Source organism: Nerophis ophidion, linkage group LG23 (genome assembly GCF_033978795.1).
Source record: "Nerophis ophidion isolate RoL-2023_Sa linkage group LG23, RoL_Noph_v1.0, whole genome shotgun sequence".
Taxonomy (NCBI): domain Eukaryota; kingdom Metazoa; phylum Chordata; class Actinopteri; order Syngnathiformes; family Syngnathidae; genus Nerophis; species Nerophis ophidion.
In genome coordinates this window covers 23,400,778-23,422,989 of record NC_084633.1, presented here as the reverse complement: position 1 = coordinate 23,422,989, position 22,212 = coordinate 23,400,778, and the positions used below count along the sequence as shown (strand labels likewise).

The 22,212-nt window shown below is 40.7% G+C and overlaps 1 protein-coding gene and 1 long non-coding RNA gene across 2 annotated transcripts in view; both read left to right on the top strand.

Annotated features, from left to right (window-relative positions):
* The window catches only part of LOC133541802 (golgin subfamily A member 6-like protein 25), a 245,703-nt gene that overhangs the window by 166,116 nt on the left and 57,375 nt on the right, over positions 1-22,212 (top strand). The window lies entirely within an intron of this gene.
* LOC133541479 (uncharacterized) lies at positions 7,493-9,499 on the top strand. Its single transcript, XR_009803890.1, has 2 exons — positions 7,493-9,260; positions 9,335-9,499. It is a non-coding gene; the product is annotated as an uncharacterized LOC133541479 (long non-coding RNA).

Here is a 22,212-nt window from a genome sequence, read left to right as displayed (position 1 = left end):
ATGCATGTGTTACGCAGGTATGTAGTTACATCATTACATCCAAATGACTATTATTAGCTAACAACTAATGCATGTGTTACGCAGGTATGTAGTTACATCATTACATCCAAATGACTATTATTAGCTAACAACTAATGCATGTGTTACGCAGGTATGTAGTTACATCATTACATCCAAATGACTATTATTAGCTAACAACTAATGCATGTGTTACGCAGGTATGTAGTTACATCATTACATCCAAATGACTATTATTAGCTAACAACTAATGCATGTGTTACGCAGGTATGTAGTTACATCATTACATCCAAATGACTATTATTAGCTAACAACTAATGCATGTGTTACGCAGGTATGTAGTTACATCATTACATCCAAATGACTATTATTAGCTAACAACAGCCACATGTAATGCATGTGTTACGCAGGTATGTAGTTACATCATTACATCCAAATGACTATTAGCTAACAACAGCCACATCTAATGCATGTGTTACGCAGGTATGTAGTTACATCATTACATCCAAATGACTATTATTAGCTAACATCTAATGCATGTGTTACGCAGGTATGTAGTTACATCATTACATCCAAATGACTAATATTAGCTAACAACTAATGCATGTGTTACGCAGGTATGTAGTTACATCATTACATCCAAATGACTATTATTAGCTAACATCTAATGCATGTGTTACGCAGGTATGTAGTTACATCATTACATCCAAATGACTATTATTAGCTAACAAATAATGCATGTGTTACACAGGTATGTAGTTACATCATTACATCCAAATGACTATTATTAGCTAACAACTAATGCATGTGTTACGCAGATATGTAGTTACATCATTACATCCAAATGACTATTATTAGCTAACAACTAATGCATGTGTTACACAGGTATGTAGTTACATCATTACATCCAAATGACTATTATTAGCTAACAACTAATGCATGTGTTACACAGGTATGTAGTTACATCATTACATCCAAATGACTATTATTAGCTAACAACAGCCACATGTAATGCATGTGTTACACAGGTATGTAGTTACATCATTACATCCAAATGACTATTATTAGCTGACAACAGCCACATGTAATGCATGTGTTACGCAGGTATGTAGTTACATCATTACATCCAAATGACTATTATTAGCTAACAACTAATGCATGTGTTATGCAGGTATGTAGTTACATCATTACATCCAAATGACTATTATTAGCTAACAACTAATGCATGTGTTACGCAGGTATGTAGTTACATCATTACATCCAAATGACTATTATTAGCTAACAACTAATGCATGTGTTACGCAGGTATGTAGTTACATCATTACATCCAAATGACTATTATTAGCTAACAACTAATGCATGTGTTACGCAGGTATGTAGTTACATCATTACATCCAAATGACTATTATTAGCTAACAACTAATGCATGTGTTACGCAGGTATGTAGTTACATCATTACATCCAAATGACTATTATTAGCTAACAACAGCCACATGTAATGCATGTGTTACGCAGGTATGTAGTTACATCATTACATCCAAATGACTATTATTAGCTAACAACAGCCACATGTAATGCATGTGTTACGCAGGTATGTAGTTACATCATTACATCCAAATGACTATTATTAGCTAACATCTAATGCATGTGTTACGCAGGTATGTAGTTACATCATTACATCCAAATGACTATTATTAGCTAACATCTAATGCATGTGTTACGCAGGTATGTAGTTACATCATTACATCCAAATGACTATTATTAGCTAACAACAGCCACATCTAATGCATGTGTTACGCAGGTATGTAGTTACATCATTACATCCAAATGACTATTATTAGCTAACAACAGCCACATGTAATGCATGTGTTACGCAGGTATGTAGTTACATCATTACATCCAAATGACTATTATTAGCTAACAACTAATGCATGTGTTACGCAGGTATGTAGTTACATCATTACATCCAAATGACTATCATTAGCTAACAACTAATGCATGTGTTACGCAGGTATGTAGTTACATCATTACATCCAAATGACTATTATTAGCTAACAACAGCCACATCTAATGCATGTGTTATGCAGGTATGTAGTTACATCATTACATCCAAATGACTATTATTAGCTAACAACTAATGCATGTGTTACGCAGGTATGTAGTTACATCATTACATCCAAATGACTATTATTAGCTAACAACTAATGCATGTGTTAAGCAGTTATGTAGTTACATCATTACATCCAAATGACTATTAGCTAACAACTAATGCATGTGTTACACAGGTATGTAGTTACATCATTACATCCAAATGACTATTATTAGCTAACAACTAATGCATGTGTTACACAGGTATGTAGTTACATCATTACTTCCAAATGACTATTATTAGCTAACAACAGCCACATGTAATGCATGTGTTACACAGGTATGTAGTTACATCATTACATCCAAATGACTATTATTAGCTAACAACAGCCACATGTAATGCATGTGTTATGCAGGTATGTAGTTACATCATTACATCCAAATGACTATTATTAGCTAACAACTAATGCATGTGTTACGCAGGGATGTAGTTACATCATTACATCCAAATGACTATTATTAGCTAACAACAGCCACATGTAATGCATGTGTTACGCAGGTATGTAGTTACATCATTACATCCAAATGACTATTATTAGCTAACAACTAATGCATGTGTTACGCAGGTATGTAGTTACATCATTACATCCAAATGACTATTATTAGCTAACAACTAATGCATGTGTTACGCAGGTATGTAGTTACATCATTACATCCAAATGACTATTATTAGCTAACAACTAATGCATGTGTTACGCAGGTATGTAGTTACATCATTACATCCAAATGACTATTATTAGCTAACAACTAATGCATGTGTTACGCAGGTATGTAGTTACATCATTACATCCAAATGACTATTATTAGCTAACAACAGCCACATGTAATGCATGTGTTACGCAGGTATGTAGTTACATCATTACATCCAAATGACTATTATTAGCTAACAACAGCCACATGTAATGCATGTGTTACGCAGGTATGTAGTTACATCATTACATCCAAATGACTATTATTAGCTAACAACAGCCACATCTAATGCATGTGTTACGCAGGTATGTAGTTACATCATTACATCCAAATGACTATTATTAGCTAACATCTAATGCATGTGTTACGCAGGTATGCAGTTACATCATTACATCCAAATGACTATTATTAGCTAACAACTAATGCATGTGTTACGCAGGTATGTAGTTACATCATTACATCCAAATGACTATTATTAGCTAACAACTAATGCATGTGTTACGCAGGTATGTAGTTACATCATTACATCCAAATGACTATTATTAGCTAACAACTAATGCATGTGTTACGCAGGTATGTAGTTACATCATTACATCCAAATGACTATTATTAGCTAACAACTAATGCATGTGTTACGCAGATATGCAGTTACATCATTACATCCAAATGACTATTATTAGCTAACAACTAATGCATGTGTTACGCAGGTATGTAGTTACATCATTACATCCAAATGACTATTATTAGCTAACAACTAATGCATGTGTTACGCAGGTATGTAGTTACATCATTACATCCAAATGACTATTATCAGCTAACAACTAATGCATGTGTTACGCAGGTATGTAGTTACATCATTACGTCCTAGAAGCTGAAAGAAGGAGGGATATGCTGTGTGAAATCAATTGGAAAGTCAGCGCCCTCTAGACATCTGTGTAAATGTTGCAAACAGCCCCTTTAAGGCCTTTGCAAATGTTCCAGTCTGAAGTGAGACCTTAACTCAGGGGTAGGGAACCTATGGCTCGAGAGCCAGATGTGGCTCTTTTGATGACTGCATCTGGCTCTCAGATAAATCTGAGCTTACGTTGCTTAAAACGATAAGTAATGAATAATTCCACTTGTAATCAAAGTGTTAAAAATGATATTAAAAATATAAAACATTCTCATGCATTTTTAATCCATCCGTTTTTCTACCGCACCTGTTCAAGAAGTTGCGTTAATGGTAAGAAATTATTTATCTATTTTTGGTTAGTGTGGGGCTTGCCCTCCTGGGGGTTCTTCGGAGCACCAAGCACCGACATGAGAGCCTGTTTCAGGGTTACAATATTGTTTTATTCTTCAATAAGTCTCTCAGTTGCTTTCCAGCAATTGTATTTCCAGCCCCAACCCCGTCTCTCCTCCTGGCTGCTGCTTATAACAGAGCGACAGGTGATTAGATAACAAGGCCCAGGTGAGCCATCTACGCACCTGTCGCTGATTTCGAAGCCGGTACTGGCACATCCCAGTTCGCTGCAGGCCCGCAGGCCACGCCCCCTCCACAGTTAGCTTCAGAATAACAATGTTATTACAAATAATAAGAAACTTATTATACTCTAGAAATGTTGGTCTTACTTAAAAATGCACGTGTTTTGTTGTGTTCAGTGTTAAAAAAAAATGTATGGCTCTTACGGAAATATATTTTAAAATATTTGGCTTTTTGACTCTCTCAGCCAAAAAGGTTCCCGACCCCTGCGTTAACGAGATGAAGGAATTGTGCTGACAAACTGCTCAGCACAGACTTTAGACATCTAGTGGGTAACTCATCAAGGTGTGTATGTTAATGTTAGATATGTGCCGTCTCCAAGCAGAAGAACATCTTTCACCTTGGCTCTTGTTCGCTTTCTGCTGACTTCACCCATTTTAGACTTTTCTTTCTGTTTGGGATCGTCAGTCACATTTGGCACTTCTGCCTTGCATGGGTTAGATTCCAAGCCAGTGTTGGATCAGGAAGTAAAAACTAAAGCTGAAACAATTCATGCCATTGAATCGCTGTGGCCAAACTACTAAAAGTGGGAGGAGAGGAAAAGCGTGAGGCTGAATTTTCTGGTGGCAAAGCATCCAAGAAAAGGAAAGTGAAATGTGAAATCCGACACGGTAAAGCCAAACATTGACTGGACGCTTGTTTCAAGCCGCTTAAAGTCCTACTGAAAGCCACTACTAGCCACCACACAGTCTGATAGTTTATATATCAATGATGAAATATTAACATTGCAACACATGCCAATACGGCCGCTTTAGTTTAATAAATTGCAATTTTAAATTTCCCGTGAAGTATCCTGTTGAAAACGTTAGGGTATGATGGCGCGTATGATGAGGCGTGCGCGTGACGTCACGGATTGTAGCGGACATTTTGTTCCAGCCCCGATCCCAGCTATAAGTTGTCTGCTTTAATCACATAATTACACAGTATTCTGGACATCTGTGTTGCTGAATCTTTTGCAATTTTTTCAACTAATAATGGAGACGTCAAAGAAGAAAGATGTAGGTGGGAAGCGGTGTATTGCGGCTGCCTTTAGCAACACAAACACAGCCGGTGTTTCCTTGTTTACATTCCCAAAAGATGACGTTGAAGCTTTACTATGGAACAGAGCGGTCAAGCGAACACGGTTCCCTAACACATGTCAAACGGCAGGTTTCGGTGAGAAAATTGTGGTAATAAGTTGGCTCTCACTGTAGACATGCGCGGAGAGCATGCGTCGTTCGTCCTGCACCTGTCAAAGAGGCACCTGCGGACTCTCTTGCCTCCTCCGACCGGCCGCCCCCGAACGTGGGATGCTTCCACCGTGGAGGAGGGGGAAAAAAAGCTTAGCCTGGCCCCCACGGCTGCCTTCGCTTCGCCTTGTCGGGAAACGTGGCTTCCCTCAGAGACACTGGCGGTCACCACACCCGTGGCCACACCCCTCCAACTTTCAGGTACCATATAATCTCACTAAAACACTAGTAACGCTCTCAACTGCTCAGTGGAATCTCAGAGAGCTGAAAGTTTTTTGATAATTTACACACAATTTTTCTAACAGTAACACAATAAGCAGATAAGGGATTTTCCAGAATTATCCTAGTAAATGTGTCTAATAACATCTGAACCGCTACCACTGCCGTCGCCTTTTTTTTCTTTTTTTTCATAGTCCTTCACTCTAACTTTCCTCATCCACAAATCAATCAATCAATCAATGTTTACTTATATAGCCCTAAATCACTAGTGTCTCAAAGGGCTGCACAAACCACTACGACATCCTCGGTAGGCCCACATAAGGGCAAGGAAAACTCACACCCCGTGGGACATTGGTGACAATAATGACCCAGTGGGACGTCGGTGACAATAATGACCCAGTGGGACGTCGGTGACAATGATGACTATGAGAACCTTAGAGAGGAGGAAAGCAATGGATGTCGAGCGGGTCTAACATGATACTGTGAAAGTGCAGTCCACAATGGATCCAACACAGTCGCGAGAGTCCAGTCCAAAGCGGATCCAACACAGCAGCGAGAGTCCCGTTCACAGCGGAGCCAGCAGGAAACCATCCCAAGCGTAGGCGGACCAGCAGCGCAGAGATGTCCCCAGCCGATACACAGGCGAGCAGTACATGGCCACCGGATCGGACCGGACCCCCTCCACACGGGAGAGTGGGACATAGAAGAAAAAGAAAAGAAACGGCAGATCAACTGGTCTAAAAAGGGAGTCTATTTAAAGGCTAGAGTATATAAATGAGTTTTAAGGTGAGACTTAAATGCTTCTACTGAGGTAGCATCTCGAACTGTTACCGGGAGGGCATTCCAGAGTACTGGAGCCCGAAATGAAAACGCTCTACAGCCCGCAGACTTTTTTTGGGCTTTGGGAATCACTAATAAGCCGGAGTCCTTTGAACGCAGATTTCTTGCCGGGACATATGGTACAATACAATCGGCAAGATAGGATGGAGCTAGACCGTGTAGTATTTTATACGTAAGTAGTAAAACCTTAAAGTCACATCTTAAGTGCACAGGAAGCCAGTGCAGGTGAGCCAGTATAGGTATATATGTATGTATATATGTATATAAAGGTATATACAGTATAGGTATATATGTATGTATATATGTATATAAAGGTATATACAGTATAGGTATATATGTATGTATATATGTATATAAAGGTATATACAGTATAGGTATATATGTATGTATATATGTATATAAAGGTATATACAGTATAGGCGTAATGTGATCAAACTTTCTTGTTCTTGTCAAAAGTCTAGCAGCCGCATTTTGTACCAACTGTAATCTTTTAATGCTAGACATGGGGAGACCCGAAAATAATACGTTACAGTAATCGAGGCGAGACGTAACAAACGCATGGATAATGATCTCAGCGTCTTTAGTGGACAGAATGGAGCGAATTTTAGCGATATTGCGGAGATGAAAGAAGGCCGTTTTAGTAACGCTTTTAATGTGTGCCTCAAAGGAGAGAGTTGGGTCGAAGATAATACCCAGATTCTTTACCGTGTCGCCTTGTTTAATTGTTTGGTTGTCAAATGTTAAAGTTGTATTATTAAATAGAGGTCGGTGTCTAGCAGGACCGATAATCAGCATTTCCGTTTTTTTGGCGTTGAGTTGCAAAAAGTTAGCGGACATCCATTGTTTAATTTCATTAAGACACGCCTCCAGCTGACTACAATCCGGCGTGTTGGTCAGCTTTAGGGGCATGTAGAGTTGGGTGTCATCAGCATAACAGTGAAAGCTAACACCGTATTTGTATATGATGTCACCTAGCGGCAGCATGTAGATGCTGAAGAGTGCAGGGCCAATCTTTCATCCTCGCTCAAATTAATGGGGAAATTGTCGCTTTCTCGGTCCAAATCACTCTAGCTGCTGGTGGCCATGATTTTAAACAATGTTCAGATGTGAGGAGCTCCACAACCCGTGACGTCACGCGCACATCGTCTGCTACTTCCGGTACAGGCAAGGCTTTTTTATTAGCGACCAATAGTTGCAAACTTTATCATGGATGTTCTCTACTAAATCCTTTCAGCAAAAATATGGCAATATGGCGCAATGATCAAGTATGACACATAGAATGGACCTGCTATACCCCTTTAAATAAGAACATCTCATTTCAGTAGGCCTTTAAGAGCAGGGACCATCATGAAAGATAAGGATGGTACATTTCTACATGATAAGATCTGCTACTGTCCTGGGTTCAAATCCAGGCTCGGGATCTTTCTGTGTGGAGTTTGCATGTTCTCCCCGTGAATGCGTGGGTTCCCTCCGGGTACTCCGGCTTCCTCCCACTTCCAAAGACATGCACCTGGGGATAGGCCCCTCCCACCTCCAAAGACATGCACCTGGGGATAGGTTGATTGGCAACACTAAATTGGCCCTAGTGTGTGAATGTGAGTGTGAATGTTGTCTGTCTATCTGTGTTGGCCCTGCGATGAGGTGGCGACTTGTCCAGGGTGTAGCCCGCCTTCCGCCCGATTGTAGCTGAGATAGGCGCCAGCGCCCCCCGCGACCCCGAAAGGGAATAAGCGGTAGAAAATGGATGGATGGAAGATCTGCTACTATGAATATTACTGAGTTACCTGTTACATCTCAGGACAACGGGTGTGTACTTGTGGTTTAAAGACTACTTTACACGCTATGTCAACCTTTTCCAGCGTGTCTTTACAGTAGCAAAATGTATGTTTGAGGACTATATCAGACAACATGGGTTGCCAGAGTGTAGTCACACAGACCAGGTAGGCAATTGGAGTCAGACCTTGTAAAACACTTTGGAAAACCTTGCTGGAATAGTTACCTCTACTGCCCCCCAGTGGCCGTTAGAAAGGATGCACACATTTTGTGTTGAAGTCCTTAAAGCTGTCTTTCACTTTTTGTCTTGTCCTTTGTGTCCCAGATGAAGTCGTGAGTGGCTCGGGGGAGGATAGGCGGGACATTAGCTCGGCAACATTCTTCTTTTCTTTTTACAAGAACTTTGCTGACAAAGTGCAAGTGTTTGTGGGCGTTACTGTACATGTTGGTATTGATCACACCACCCAGTAAATACAGGGAACGTTTTCAAAATCATTAAATGATTTTGACTTTCATTTTGTGAACAATATAAACATATATTAATATAAACATATGGAGGAGTCAGATGGGGTGGTTAGGGCATCTGGTCAGGATGCCACCTGAACGCATAGGGAGGTGTTTAGGACACGTCTGACGGGTAGGAGGCCACCAGGAAGACCCAAGACACCTTGGGAACGCCTCGGGATCCAGGAGCTGGACGAAGTGGCTGGGGAGAGCGAAGTGTGGGTTTCCCTGCTTAGGCTGCTGCCCCCGCGACCCGACCTCAGATAAGCGGAAGAAGACGGATGGATGGATGAATAAACATATATGAATACAACAATGTAAGACATAGTAGCAATGTTGTGTATTTACTGGCGTAGTCCTCTAGAGGTCACTGATGTGTGCTCCTTTCCAGAGTCGTGTGGAGAGAGAGTTTGGCCAACCCGGGTTTGGACTCAGTGTCTAACAAGGCGCCCTCTAGTCACCTGAGGGGATTTGACCAACTATTACATCTTATGCTGTTGCTATGTACCTATCTTTAATGTTTATAGTACACAATGAATCATATTTAGCTGTGAAATGTGTGTGTTTTATGATGTTAGACGATCTCTGATTACATCACTTGTCCATGCCAGCTAACTTTCATTTGTTGTCATCTGCCTCCATCTGGTGGACGTTTGTTGTACTGTTACTTATAGAATTCACCGGTAAATAGTAGACGTCTCATCTGTCACTGGTATTTAGTCATCATAACAATACATACAGTGGTGTGTGACAAAGTTAAACTTAGATTTAAGTCACATGGAATACTTAATAATCTGTGGTCTGTGATATGACATTATTAAGTTCATTTAATTCATGCATTTACAATGTTTGTGTCCTACAGTTTCACCCTTTCAATTGTCAATCAACCTGGCCTCCATCAGTCAACCTGGTGTTCAGAGGGAATTAAAAAAAGGGAATAAGCGGTAGAAAATGGATGGACAAGGTGTATCGCCACAATTTCAACCACTTCTGCCATTGCAATGAATGACGCACGGGGGCGCCACTAACTCCCATCGCATCATTTATTTTTTAAATGATGATATTTTTTAAACCAAATACTTACTGAAACCTAACAAAAAATATATTTTACCTTTTCAGAAATAAATGAATTATTATAAAATAGTAAAAAAAAAAATTGTTTTGTTTTCCATTTAAGGCTGCTAGATACATCTTTAAGGTGTGCGATTTCATAAAGAACAACGTATTTTTTAATGTTTGTTTTGTATGTAATGGTTTATGATGACATTGTTATTGAAGTACAGATGACACCAAAGAACGCGACCACCAAAAGGGGAATAAGCGGTAGAAATGGATCGATGGAAGGACTAAAGAAGCATGGTAAGTAAGTGTGGCAAAACAAGTTAACGGAAGTGACGTCTGGTACGCGCATGCGTGGACCGATGGGGTGATAAAGCAAGATGGCGTCTGACGGAGAAGGCCTAAACGCGGGCATTATATTTCTGTATTCTTACATATATGTTGTTTCATAGAGTACACACGGTTAATAATTGTTTGTAGCCGGATACATTAGTCTGAGTTTACTTCTCCTGTTTGATAGCTTCACTTAAGGTAGCTTGCAGCTAGTTTAGCTGGCTAGTTAGCTTAGCTTGTTAGCTGCGAACAAAGAGACGAGGAAGTTATTTAAACATCGCTAAGTAGGGAACTAATGTGAGTGTAAAGTGTTGTGATTGTGTGAAAATGTGCCAAAGAACCACAGCAAAGTATGAGGAGGAACTTTGGCCAAGAAAAGAGGAGAAGGAGCGACAACATCAACTACTGGATGTTTATTATAAGAAACATCATCAAGTTGTGTTACACAGAACAGCTTTGTTTACTTCTTACTCTCACATCTTTACTAACTTTATACTTCATTACCAACATTATTCTTAAATATATTGTGGATGACAAGTTTGATTGTCTTGTGAGGATGATGTAAATACAGTTGTGTTCAAAAGTTTACATACACTTGTAAAGAACATCATGTCATGGCCATTTGCAATCATTTCTACAACCCTTATTTTGTGTGATGTAGTGATTGGAGCACATACTTGTTGCTCACTAAAAACAATGAACTTTGCTTCTTTTATGAATTTATTATGGCTCTACTGAAAATGTGACCAAATATGCTGGGCCAAAAGTATAAATACAGCAATGTTATATGCAGTATATATACAGCAATATTATTATATATACAGCAATGTTATATGCAGTATATATACAGCAATATTATTATAAATACAGCAATGTTAGTATACAAACAGCAATGACGGTGGGCATGGTGTTCCTGGGATTAAAGCCCTCACCTTTTTTTCCTCCAACCATGTTGCTGGGTGTTGTGGCCAAACAGCTACATTTTTGTTTCATCTGACATCACATGGACAAAGGTAAAACTTTCTGGAGTAAAGTTCTGTGGTCAGATGAAACAAAAAATGAGCTGTTTGGCCACAATACCCGGCAATATGTTTGGAAGAGAAAAGGTGAGGCCTGTAATCCCAGGAACACCATACCTACAGTCAAACATGCTGGTGGTAGTATTGTGCTTCAAATGGGACAATGAAAAAGGATTATTAGTTCCAAATTCTTCAGGACAAGCTAAAATCATCAGGGGGGAGGTTGGGTCTCGGGCGCAGTTGGGTGTTCCAACAGGACAATGACCCCAAGCACACCTCAAAAGTGGTAAAGGAATGGCTAAATCAGGCTAGAATTAAGATTTTAGAATGGTCTTCCCAAAGTCCTGACTTAAATGTGTGGACAATGCTGAAGAAGCAAGTCTATGTCAGAAAACCAACACATTTAGTTGACTTGCACCAATTTTGTCAAGAGAAGTGGTCAAAAATTCAAGCAGAAGCTTGTGGATGGCGACCAAAAGCGTCTTTTTGCAGTGAAACTTGCCAAGGGACATGTAAGCAAATATTAACATTGCTGTATGTACACTTTTGACCCAGCACATTTGCTCACATGTTCAGTAGACCCATAATAAATTCATAAAAGAAGCAAACTTCATGAATGTTTTTAGTGAGCAACAAGTATGTGCTCCAATCACTACATCACAAATAAATAAGAGTTGTAGAAATGATTGCAAACTGAAGTCAGCCATGACATGATGTTACTTGTAACCCCATGGTTGTCCTTGTTCTGTCAAATTTAACTACTCGTGAAAATGAGTTACCTATGCCAGTCCATTTGTAGAATAAACTGAAATCGATGCTTGTGCATATTCAGTAAAAAAATAAAACATACATTTAAGCTGCAATAAAAATATACATTAAGACGCTTCTACACATTATTTTAAAGGCACAGATAACATCCATCCATCCATGTTTTACTACTTGTCCCTTTCAGGGTCGCAAGGGGTGCTGGAGCCTATCTCAGCTACATTCGGGCGAAAGGCGGGGTATAAACTGGACAAGTCGCCACCTCATCACAGAGCCAACACAGATAGACAGACAACATTCACACACTAGGGACCATTTAGTGTTGCCAATCAACCTATCCCCAGGTGCATGTCTTTGGAGGTGGGAGGGGCCTATCCCCAGGTGCATGTCCTTGGAGGTGGGAGGGGCCTATCCCCAGGTGCATGTCTTTGGAGGTGGGAGGAAGCCAGAGTACCCGGAGGGAACCCACGCAGTCACGGGGAGAACATGCAAACTCCACAGAGAAAGATCCGAACCCAGGACCTTGGCATTATGAGGCACACATACCAGTGTTTCCATATATAGGATTGGTACCTAACAGAACTACACCTAGAATTGGTTGTCTGTATAATAAAAGCATTCTCAGGCCCCTGCAGTCTACATATAAACTTAAACATCAGTTTTCTCAGGGTGGCGTGGAAGGTGTTTATCCCTAAATGACAAAAAAGCTTGCTGGCACTACTACCCCTGGCCTTTCTGAGCAGGATTCTGAGACACTCATTATATGCAACCTGGAGTTTGTGCAAGTTCTTTTTCTTGAACCTCACCCAGAGGGGTGCTGTGTACATAGGGGTGCAGTAAGCTCTAAACAAGTACACCTTCGCCTTATCAGAGCAGTAATGACATTTTCTCACCAGCATATTGGCTTTCTTCTCGGTCTAAGCATGTCAGCATCATCCTCCATCTTGTCATTGATGATGCGGCCTAAGTATTTGACATTGTTGCACACAGACAGGGTTTGACCAGACAAATAGAAACCTTGGAAATGAGGATGTTGATCCTCCTTGGTCCTACATATCATTACCATACTCTTTGTGGCTGACTCCAAAGTGTGAGCATATGTTAAGAAGCTGCTGGAAGCCTGCACTACTGGGAGATATAATGGTCAAATCATCAGCGTACATCAAGTGGTTGATGAAGGTGTTCCCCATCATGCATTCTGTTCTGCCTGGTGATAGAAGCCCACCCTGCCGTACCCCATTGCCAACTCTAAAGAGAGAGGATAAACTACTCCCCCATTTGACCTGCATGGTCTGCCTGTGGTAGCAATATGCCAGAATATACCCACAACACCCCTGTGCTTCAGATTGCTGAAGAGTTGGAGATGGTTGACTCTGTCAAATGCCTTAGATGCGTCAATAAACCCCACCGACATTGTAGAACCCTGCGCTCTGTATTATTCTTCTGCTTCTTTTAAAGCATAAATACACAAGTCAGTGCTGTACTTGCTCTTCAGGCCAAATTGGATGTCTGCGGTGCAAATAAGATCCCCAACTCTGTATATTAGCACACTTTCCAGCACTTTAGATAGCATGCTGGCCCGGGCGATAGGTTGATAATTGTCCATAGTCCCTACCTTACCAGCCTTGTCTTTAATGACAGCTACTAAAATAAGTGTCAGCATAGCAGCTGGCAGGATGACATGCATTACCAACCTACCAACATATACATACTGCATGTACATAAAACCTAAATGGAGGTGTTTGGATGCTTTTTAAGTTCTTTGTAGGCAGAATAATGCAACTCTAATTGCCTCTATTGTAAACAGACTTTTGATCGCATTTATTTACTACTTAGAATGCATGAAAAAGAAGAAAAAAAACGTGTGTTCTTGATAGGCGAAACCCAAAGAAAGTAAGATTCCCTTTTAAATGAAGTGAAGTATATTTATTTAGTGCTTTTCTCTAGTGACTCAGAGTGCTTTACATAGTGAAACCCAATATCTAAGTTCCATTTAAAGCAGTGTGGGTGGCACTGGGAGCAGGTGGGTAATGTACCTTGCTCAAGGACACAACGGCAGTGACTAGGATCAAACCTGCAACCGTTGAGTTGCTGGCACAGCCGCTCTACCAACCGAGCCACGCTGGCCTTAGAATATATTAAATTCAATCCAAATCTCATAAAAATCATAAATACATTCTAGAAATGTCTCAATAATTCCATGAACAATATTTTTATTTAGGAACTTTGTAATGAAACGTGAGTCCTCACAGCTTCATCACAGTCCAAGTAAGCACAACATTTTATTCTCAGGACATTCAATCCATCACAACTGGTCCTCTCATCCAAATAGGCTTCATCAGTTAATGCTCATAAACGTTAAGTTTTAAATTTAATCGTTTGACATTAGAGGGGAACTGCAATTTTTGGCGGGAATTTTTTTCTATCCTTCACAATCATCATAAAAGATGTGACGATGTATATTTATTTTTGAAATCACATTGTAACTTGTAAATGTAAATTAAAGTCCACTTGCAATGAAGCCAATGTCCTGGCCCGGTATTCGGTATTCGGATACAAACAATTATTGAGGATGTTTACTCTATTAAAGGACATATATGTGCACATGTATGCACTGATTAAAAATACAGAACTAGAATGCCAACGTTTAGACATTCTCCATCAAACGCCATCTTGCTTTTTCCTTCTTCTTCTTCTTCTTCTTTCTATTTCCAGCAGACTTGTAGTATATCTTAGGTATATTGCTGCCCTCAACAGGCTATTGACAGATTGTCCTCCTTTTGTACTATGTCCCACACTACAGACTTGGACACAAACAGGACTACAAGTAAAAAGCAGCTTTAAAGGCCTACTGAAATGAGATGTTCTTATTCAAACGGAGATAGCAGGTCCATTCTATCTGTCATACTTCATCATTTCGCCATATTGTCATATTTTTGCTGAAAGGATTTAGTAGAGAACATCCATGATAAAGTTTGCAACTATTGGTCGCTAATAAAAAAGCCTTGCCTGTACCGGAAGTAGCAGACGATGCGCGCGTGACGTCACGGGTTGTGGAGCTCCTCACATCTGAACATTGTTTACAATCATGGCCACCAGCAGCTAGAGGTATTCGGACCGAGAAAGCGACAATTTCCCCATTAATTTGAGCGAGGATGAAAGATTTGTGGATGAGGAAACTGAGAATGAAGGCCTAGAAGAAAAAAAAGACGAGGGCAGTGGGAACGATTCAGATGTTATTAGACACATTTACTAGGATAATTCTGGAAAATCCCTTATCTGCTTATTGTGTTACTAGTGTTCTAGTGAGATTATATGGTTGTACCTGAAAGTCGGAGGGGTGTGGCCACGGGTGTGCTGACCGCCAGTGTCTCTGAGGCAAAGCGAAGGCAGCCGTTGGGGCCGGCCTGAGATTTTTTTTCTTCCCCCTCCTCCACGGTGGAAACATCCCATGTTCTGGGGCGGCCGGTCGGAGGAGGCAAGAGAGTCTGCAGCTGCCTCTTTGACAGGTGCAGGAGGAATGACGCAAGCTCTCCGCTCATGTCTACAGTAAGAGCCAACTTATTACCACAATTTTCTCACCGAAACCTGCCGTTGGACATGTGGTAGGGAACCGTGTTCACTTGACCGCTCTGTTCCATAGTAAAGCTTTACCGTCATCTTTCGGGAAAGTAAACAAGGAAACACCGGCTGTGTTTGTGTTGCCAAAGGCAGCCACAATACACCGCTTCCCACCTACATCTTTCTTCTTTGACGTCTCCATTATTAATTGAACAAATTGCAAAAGATTCAGCAACACAGATGTCCAGAATACTGTGTAATTATGCGATTAAAGCAGACGACTTGTAGCTGGGATCGGGGCTGGAACAAAATGTCCGCTACAATCCGTTATGTCACGCGCACTCGTCATCATACCGCGACGTTTTCAACAGGATACTTTGCGCGGAATTTAAAATTGCAATTTAGTAAACTAAAAAAGTCGTATTGGCGTGTGTTGCAATGTTAATATTTCCTCATTGATATATAAACTATCAGACTGCGTGGTCGCTAGTAGTGGCTTTCAGTAGGTCTTTAAGGAGGTCAAAACAAAATGTATGCATTCTTTCCAACGGCCGCTGGGTGGCAGCAGAGGCTCCATGTATTACCTGAAGAAACATTTGACTTCTGACCTTTCCACATTATTTCTCTCATCTTTACTGCTGGAGTTCAGCTCACTGAGGATGTAAGCTACATTTTGGTATTTTAATTATCTTTAATTATTCATAAACAGGCTTAAAACAAACCATTATTATCATTACTGCCTCATTTCCCCCACTCTCTACTAATTAAAACTATTCTAGCACAAAAACATTCAGGATGTTCATACAAACAATATTACACATCCCCAAACGTTCCAATTTATTATGGTATTAATATCATACATTATTACATTGAATATTCACATGTTTATAACAGTGCTGAACATTTTAATTTCCCCTTGGGGATTAATAAAGTATTTCTGATTGTGATCATTACATCACTCTCATAAAGCCTTTAATGCTGAATATGTTTTTTACCATAGGTCAGCTTCACAATGTTGGAATATTGACTGCTGATATTAATATTCTTCTATTGTTTACAATATTACACTTTACTCTTTTTCTTTGCTCAAATGAACAGGATGAAAGTGTCTTTAATTGTCACTACTGAGTGTAATTATGTAGAAAATAATCTTCATTTCGGGTTGGGGGCCATCTCCGGGTTGGGGAGGAGACCCTGCCCCAAGTGGAGGAGTTCAAGTACCTAGGAGTCTTGTTCACGAGTGGGGGAAGAGTGGATCGTGAGATCGACAGGCGGATCGGTGCGGCGTCTTCAGTAATGCGGACGTTGTACCGATCCGTTGTGGTGAAGAAGGAGCTGAGCCGGAAGGCAAAGCTCTCAATTTACCGGTCGATCTACGTTCCCATCCTCACCTATGGTCATGAGCTTTGGGTCATGACCGAAAGGATAAGATCACGGGTACAAGCGGCCCAAATGAGTTTCCTCTGCCGGGTGGCGGGGCTCTCCCTTAGAGATAGGGTGAGAAGCTCTGCCATCCGGGAGGAACTCAACGTAAAGCCGCTGCTCCTCCACATCGAGAGGAGCCAGATGAGGTGGTTCGGGCATCTGGTCAGGATGCCACCCGAACGCCTCCCTAGGGATGTGTTTAGGGCACGTCCAGCTGGTAGGAGGCCACGGGGAAGACCCAGGAACCGTTGGAAAGACTATGTCTCCCGGCTGGCCTGGGAACGCCTCGGGATCCCCCGGGAAGAGCTAGACGAAGTGGCTGGAGATAGGGAAGTCTGGGCTTCCCTGCTTAGGCTGCTGCCCCCGCGACCCGACCTCGGATAAGCGGAAGATGATGGATGGATGGATGGATGGATAATCTTCATTACCGCTTGATTTAACTCTCATTTTATTTTATCCAGAGAGAACTTGTCCATAAAAAGATGGCTGCACATCAATAAACTGTCACTAAACATCAATAAAACTAAATATATCATTTTTGGAGACTGTAAAAATGTAAAACACAAATTATGACGGATGATATTGAAATGGAAAGAGTAAAGGTAATCACATTTTTAGGAGTTCATATAGATGATGAAGTAAGCTGGACACTACATGTAAGTCATAAAGAAAACATAAAAAACATGGAGTGCAATACTAACTAGAATAAAATACATCCTTCCAATTTGAACTACAATTATTGAACCCAACTTTAGTTGAGTCATACATTGTTTATTGCATAAAAGTCTGGGGACATACATATAAAACAATCACACAATATTCATATTACACAAGAAAGTAATAAAGATGATTAATAGAATGGATTATTGACAACCAACAAATGATTCATAAAGTCACACATTTTTAAAGTCAATGTTTTTGTATAAAAGACAACTGTTCAAATGATGTATAAAGTAAATAATAATATGCTTCCAGAAGTGGTCCAGAAGATGTTTCAGATGTGAACCAGTAAATATGAACTAAGAGGGATTTATGTGTACTCAAAAGCAAAGGTATGAACACATGTAAAACAAATATGTACATCATATAAAGGAGTTCATCGATGGAATCATCTACAATTAGAAAATAAAACATGTAACACTTCATTATTTAATAAAAACATATAAAACACTATTCTGAATAAGTATAAAAGTGAATTATGAATATATACACATACAATGTTAATTGTATGTAACATATTTATGTACTGTTTATTCTCACCCTTTCAGTCAAATTGTTCTGTTCATTTTAGTGTCTTATCTATACATGATAGAATCATATTAACAAGATTGTGTTACACAAACAACAATGTCACACATGTTATATGTGCTGATGTTGTTAGAAAGTCCAAATGAAAGTCTGGACAGTTTATTTCAAATCCTGCAGTTTCATTTGCTGCTGCTGTTCTCACCAGCACACTTGTGTTTCTTACACTGGTACTTAGAAGACAATCTTTCACCACACACACTGCAACTCAACACTTTCTCTCCTGGGTGTCTTCTCATGTGTAATGTAAGAGTGTTTAGGTGATGAAAGCTTTTGTTGCAGCTCGAACAGGAGTATGGATTTCACCAGAGTGCGATCCCATGTGTGATTTTAATTGCTGTTTTTCTATATAACTTTTACCACATACTGAACAGATAAAAGGTTTTTCTCCAGTGTGTATTCTCATATGTGCTTTCAAACTGTGCTTTTGAGAAAAATCTTTACTGCAGATTGAACATGAAAACGTTTTTTTTTTCTCCCGTGTGTGGTCTCATGTGTACTTTTAAACTTTGATTTATTGCAAAACTTTTATCACATTCTGAGCAGGAAAATGGTTTTCCTCCAGTGTGTATTCTCATGTGTACTTTCAAATCGTGCCTGTGAGTAAAATCTTTACCGCAGATTGAACATAAAAAAGGTTTTTCTCCAGTGTGTGTTCTCATGTGTACTTTTAGCATGTGTTTTAGTCTAAAATCTCTACCACATTCTGAGCAGGAAAAAGGTTTCTCTCCGGTGTGTGTACTCGTGTGCCTTTTCAGATGACAATTGTATTTAAAAGTTTTGTGACGGAGAGAAGATGTGAAGTGAGTGTTGTCAGTGTGACATGTCTTATCATCTTTAGAGTCTTCATCATCAGTGTCAGGAGAGTGTGACGTTGTGTCCTCACTATCTGATAGTGGAGCTAAGAGCTTGTCTGCTTGTGATCCTCCACAGTGGTCTCCATCAGCTTCTGTTGTCATGTGTTGTGTTGAGCTGCTGCTTGGAGGCTCCCCCCCTCCCCTCTCCTCACTTTCACCTTTCACCTCATCATCTTCACTCGTCACACTGATGAGGTGTCTCTTCTCTTCCTCTATGAAGTGGGGGGACAGCCGCTGTTTTTCCTCCACTTTAAAGTAGGGGGGCTGTGGCTCCTCTTCTTTCACGTGGAGGTACTGTAGCTTCTTCTGCTCCATACTGGAGGACCCCTCCTGCTGCTCAGGTGGGCGATATTTTTCACAGACGTCTGCAGGACACAAGAAGACAAACACATACTGGGATGGAAATAGATAAGATTTGACCAATTCAGATTTAATTTTCGATTCTGCTTTATGATTGGGTTATTTGTGGACTCACTTTTGCTTTCACATTCAGTAAAAAGGAGAAGAAACAGGTCGATTAGTATCAACTTTGACTAGTTGAGAAGTAACATGAGCCTACAAAGCCAACAGTGAGGTCTTAAGAGGCACAGATTTTACGGGTCCCCCATGGGGGGCCAGAGGGCCCTAAGGTCCATATTCTGCTTTGAAAATATTTATAAAATTAAAATACTTTTGTCAAGAAATTAACAAAATACTACACATTATTTTGTGGCAATTACAAAAGAATGTCCAGAAAAATTCTCAGGGCATTCAATCAATCCCATCTGTTAAATTAAACATATATACATAAATCAATATATATATATATATATATATATATAAATATATATATATATATAAAATACCCTTTGGGAAGTTGTGTTAGATGTAAATATAAACGGAATACAATGGGGCGAGGTACACCCCTTTGTCCACAACCGCGTGAGCAAACAGTTTAAGAACAACGTTTCTCAAAGTGCAATTGCAAAAAATGTAGGGATTTCAACATCTACGCTCCATAATATCATCAAAAGGTTCAGAGCATCTGGAGAAATCACTCCACGTAAGCGACATGGCCGGAAACCAACACTGAATGACCGTCACCTTCCATCCCGCAGACGAAATGAGTTTCCTCTGCCGTGTGGCGGGGCTCTCCCTTAGAGATAGGGTGAGAAGCTCTGTCATCCGAAGGGAACTCAAAGTAAAGCCGCTGCTCCTCCACATCGAGAGGAGCCAGATGAGGTGGTTTGGGCATCTTGTCAGGATGCCACCCGAACGCCTCCCTAGGGAGGTGTTTAGGGCACGTCCAGTCGGCAGGAGGCCACGGGGAAGACCCAGGACACGTTTGGTAGACTATGTCTCCCGGCTGGCCTGGGAACGCCTCGGGATCCCCCGGTAAGAGCTGGACGAAGTGGCTGGGGAGAGGGAAGTCTGGGCTTCCCTGCTTAGGCTGCTGCACCCACGACTCGACCTCCGATAAGCAGAAGAAGATGGACTGATGTGTAACACAACTTGATGTTTCTTTAAAACAGTGTCCAGTTGTTGATGTTGTCGCTCCTTCTCCTCTTTTGTAATTTGCTATTGTTGTTTTTTTTTCTAACATCACAAATATTTCTTCAACGGCAGCAGTTAGTCGCTGATTCAGCAACACTCACATCATTTGTAATGTAGACATGTTCACACAATAAAAACACTTTACACTTACATTGGATCTCTGCTTTGATGTGTCGATCACTTCCGCCTCTCTTTGTTAGCAGCTAACAAGCTAAGCTAACCAGCAGGCTAGGCTAGCACGTCAAAGTGCACACAGACTAATGTATCCGCATACAAACAATTAATAACGACGTTTACTCTGTTAAACGACACACATGTGCACATGTACGTTGTAATTAAGACCTAGAAACCATAATAACCAAAACAACGTATTCTCCGCCAGACGCCATCTTGTTTTGTTCTTCCTACTGTGTGACGTCATCGAGGTGTTCTCAACCGCGGAACAAAAGTTGGCCAAACACGTGTTTCACTGGGACAATAGTGAGTGGTGCACACTTCCTTCAAACACGTGTTTCACTGGGACAATAGTGAGTGGTGCACACTTCCTTCAAACACGTGTTTAACTGGGACAATAGTGAGTGGTGCACTTTTCCTTCAAACGCGTGTTTCACTGGGACAATAGTGAGTGGTGCACACTTCCTTCAAACACGTGTTTCACTGGGACAATAGTGAGTGGTGCACACTTCCTTCAAACACGTGTTTAACTGGGACAATAGTGAGTGGTGCACTTTTCCTTCAAACGCGTGTTTCACTGGGACAATAGTGAGTGGTGCACACTTCCTTCAAACACGTGTTTCACTGGGACAATAGTGAGTGGTACACACTTCCTTCAAACACGCGTTTCACTGGGACAATAGTGAGTGGTGCACACTTCCTTCAAACACGTGTTTCACTGGGACAATAGTGAGTGGTGCACACTTCCTTCAAACACGTGTTTCACTGGGACAATAGTGAGTGGTACACACTTCCTTCAAACACGCGTTTCACTGGGACAATAGTGAGTGGTGCACACTTCCTTCAAACACGTGTTTCACTGGGACAATAGTAGGTGGTGCACACTTCCTTCAAACACGTGTTTCACTGGGACAATAGTGAGTGGTGCACACCTCCTTCAAACACTTGTTTCACTGGGACAATAGTGAGTGGTGCACACTTCATTCAAACACGTGTTTCACTGGGACAATAGTGAGTGGTGCACACTTCCTTCAAACACGTGTTTCACTGGGACAATAGTGAGTGGTGCACACTTCCTTCAAACACGTGTTTCACTGGGACAATAGTGAGTGGCGCACACTTCCTTCAATCACGTGTTTCACTGGGACAATAGTGAGTGGCGCACACTTCCTTCAAACACGTGTTTCACTGGGACAATAGTGAGTGGTGCACACTTCCTTCAAACACGTGTTTCACTG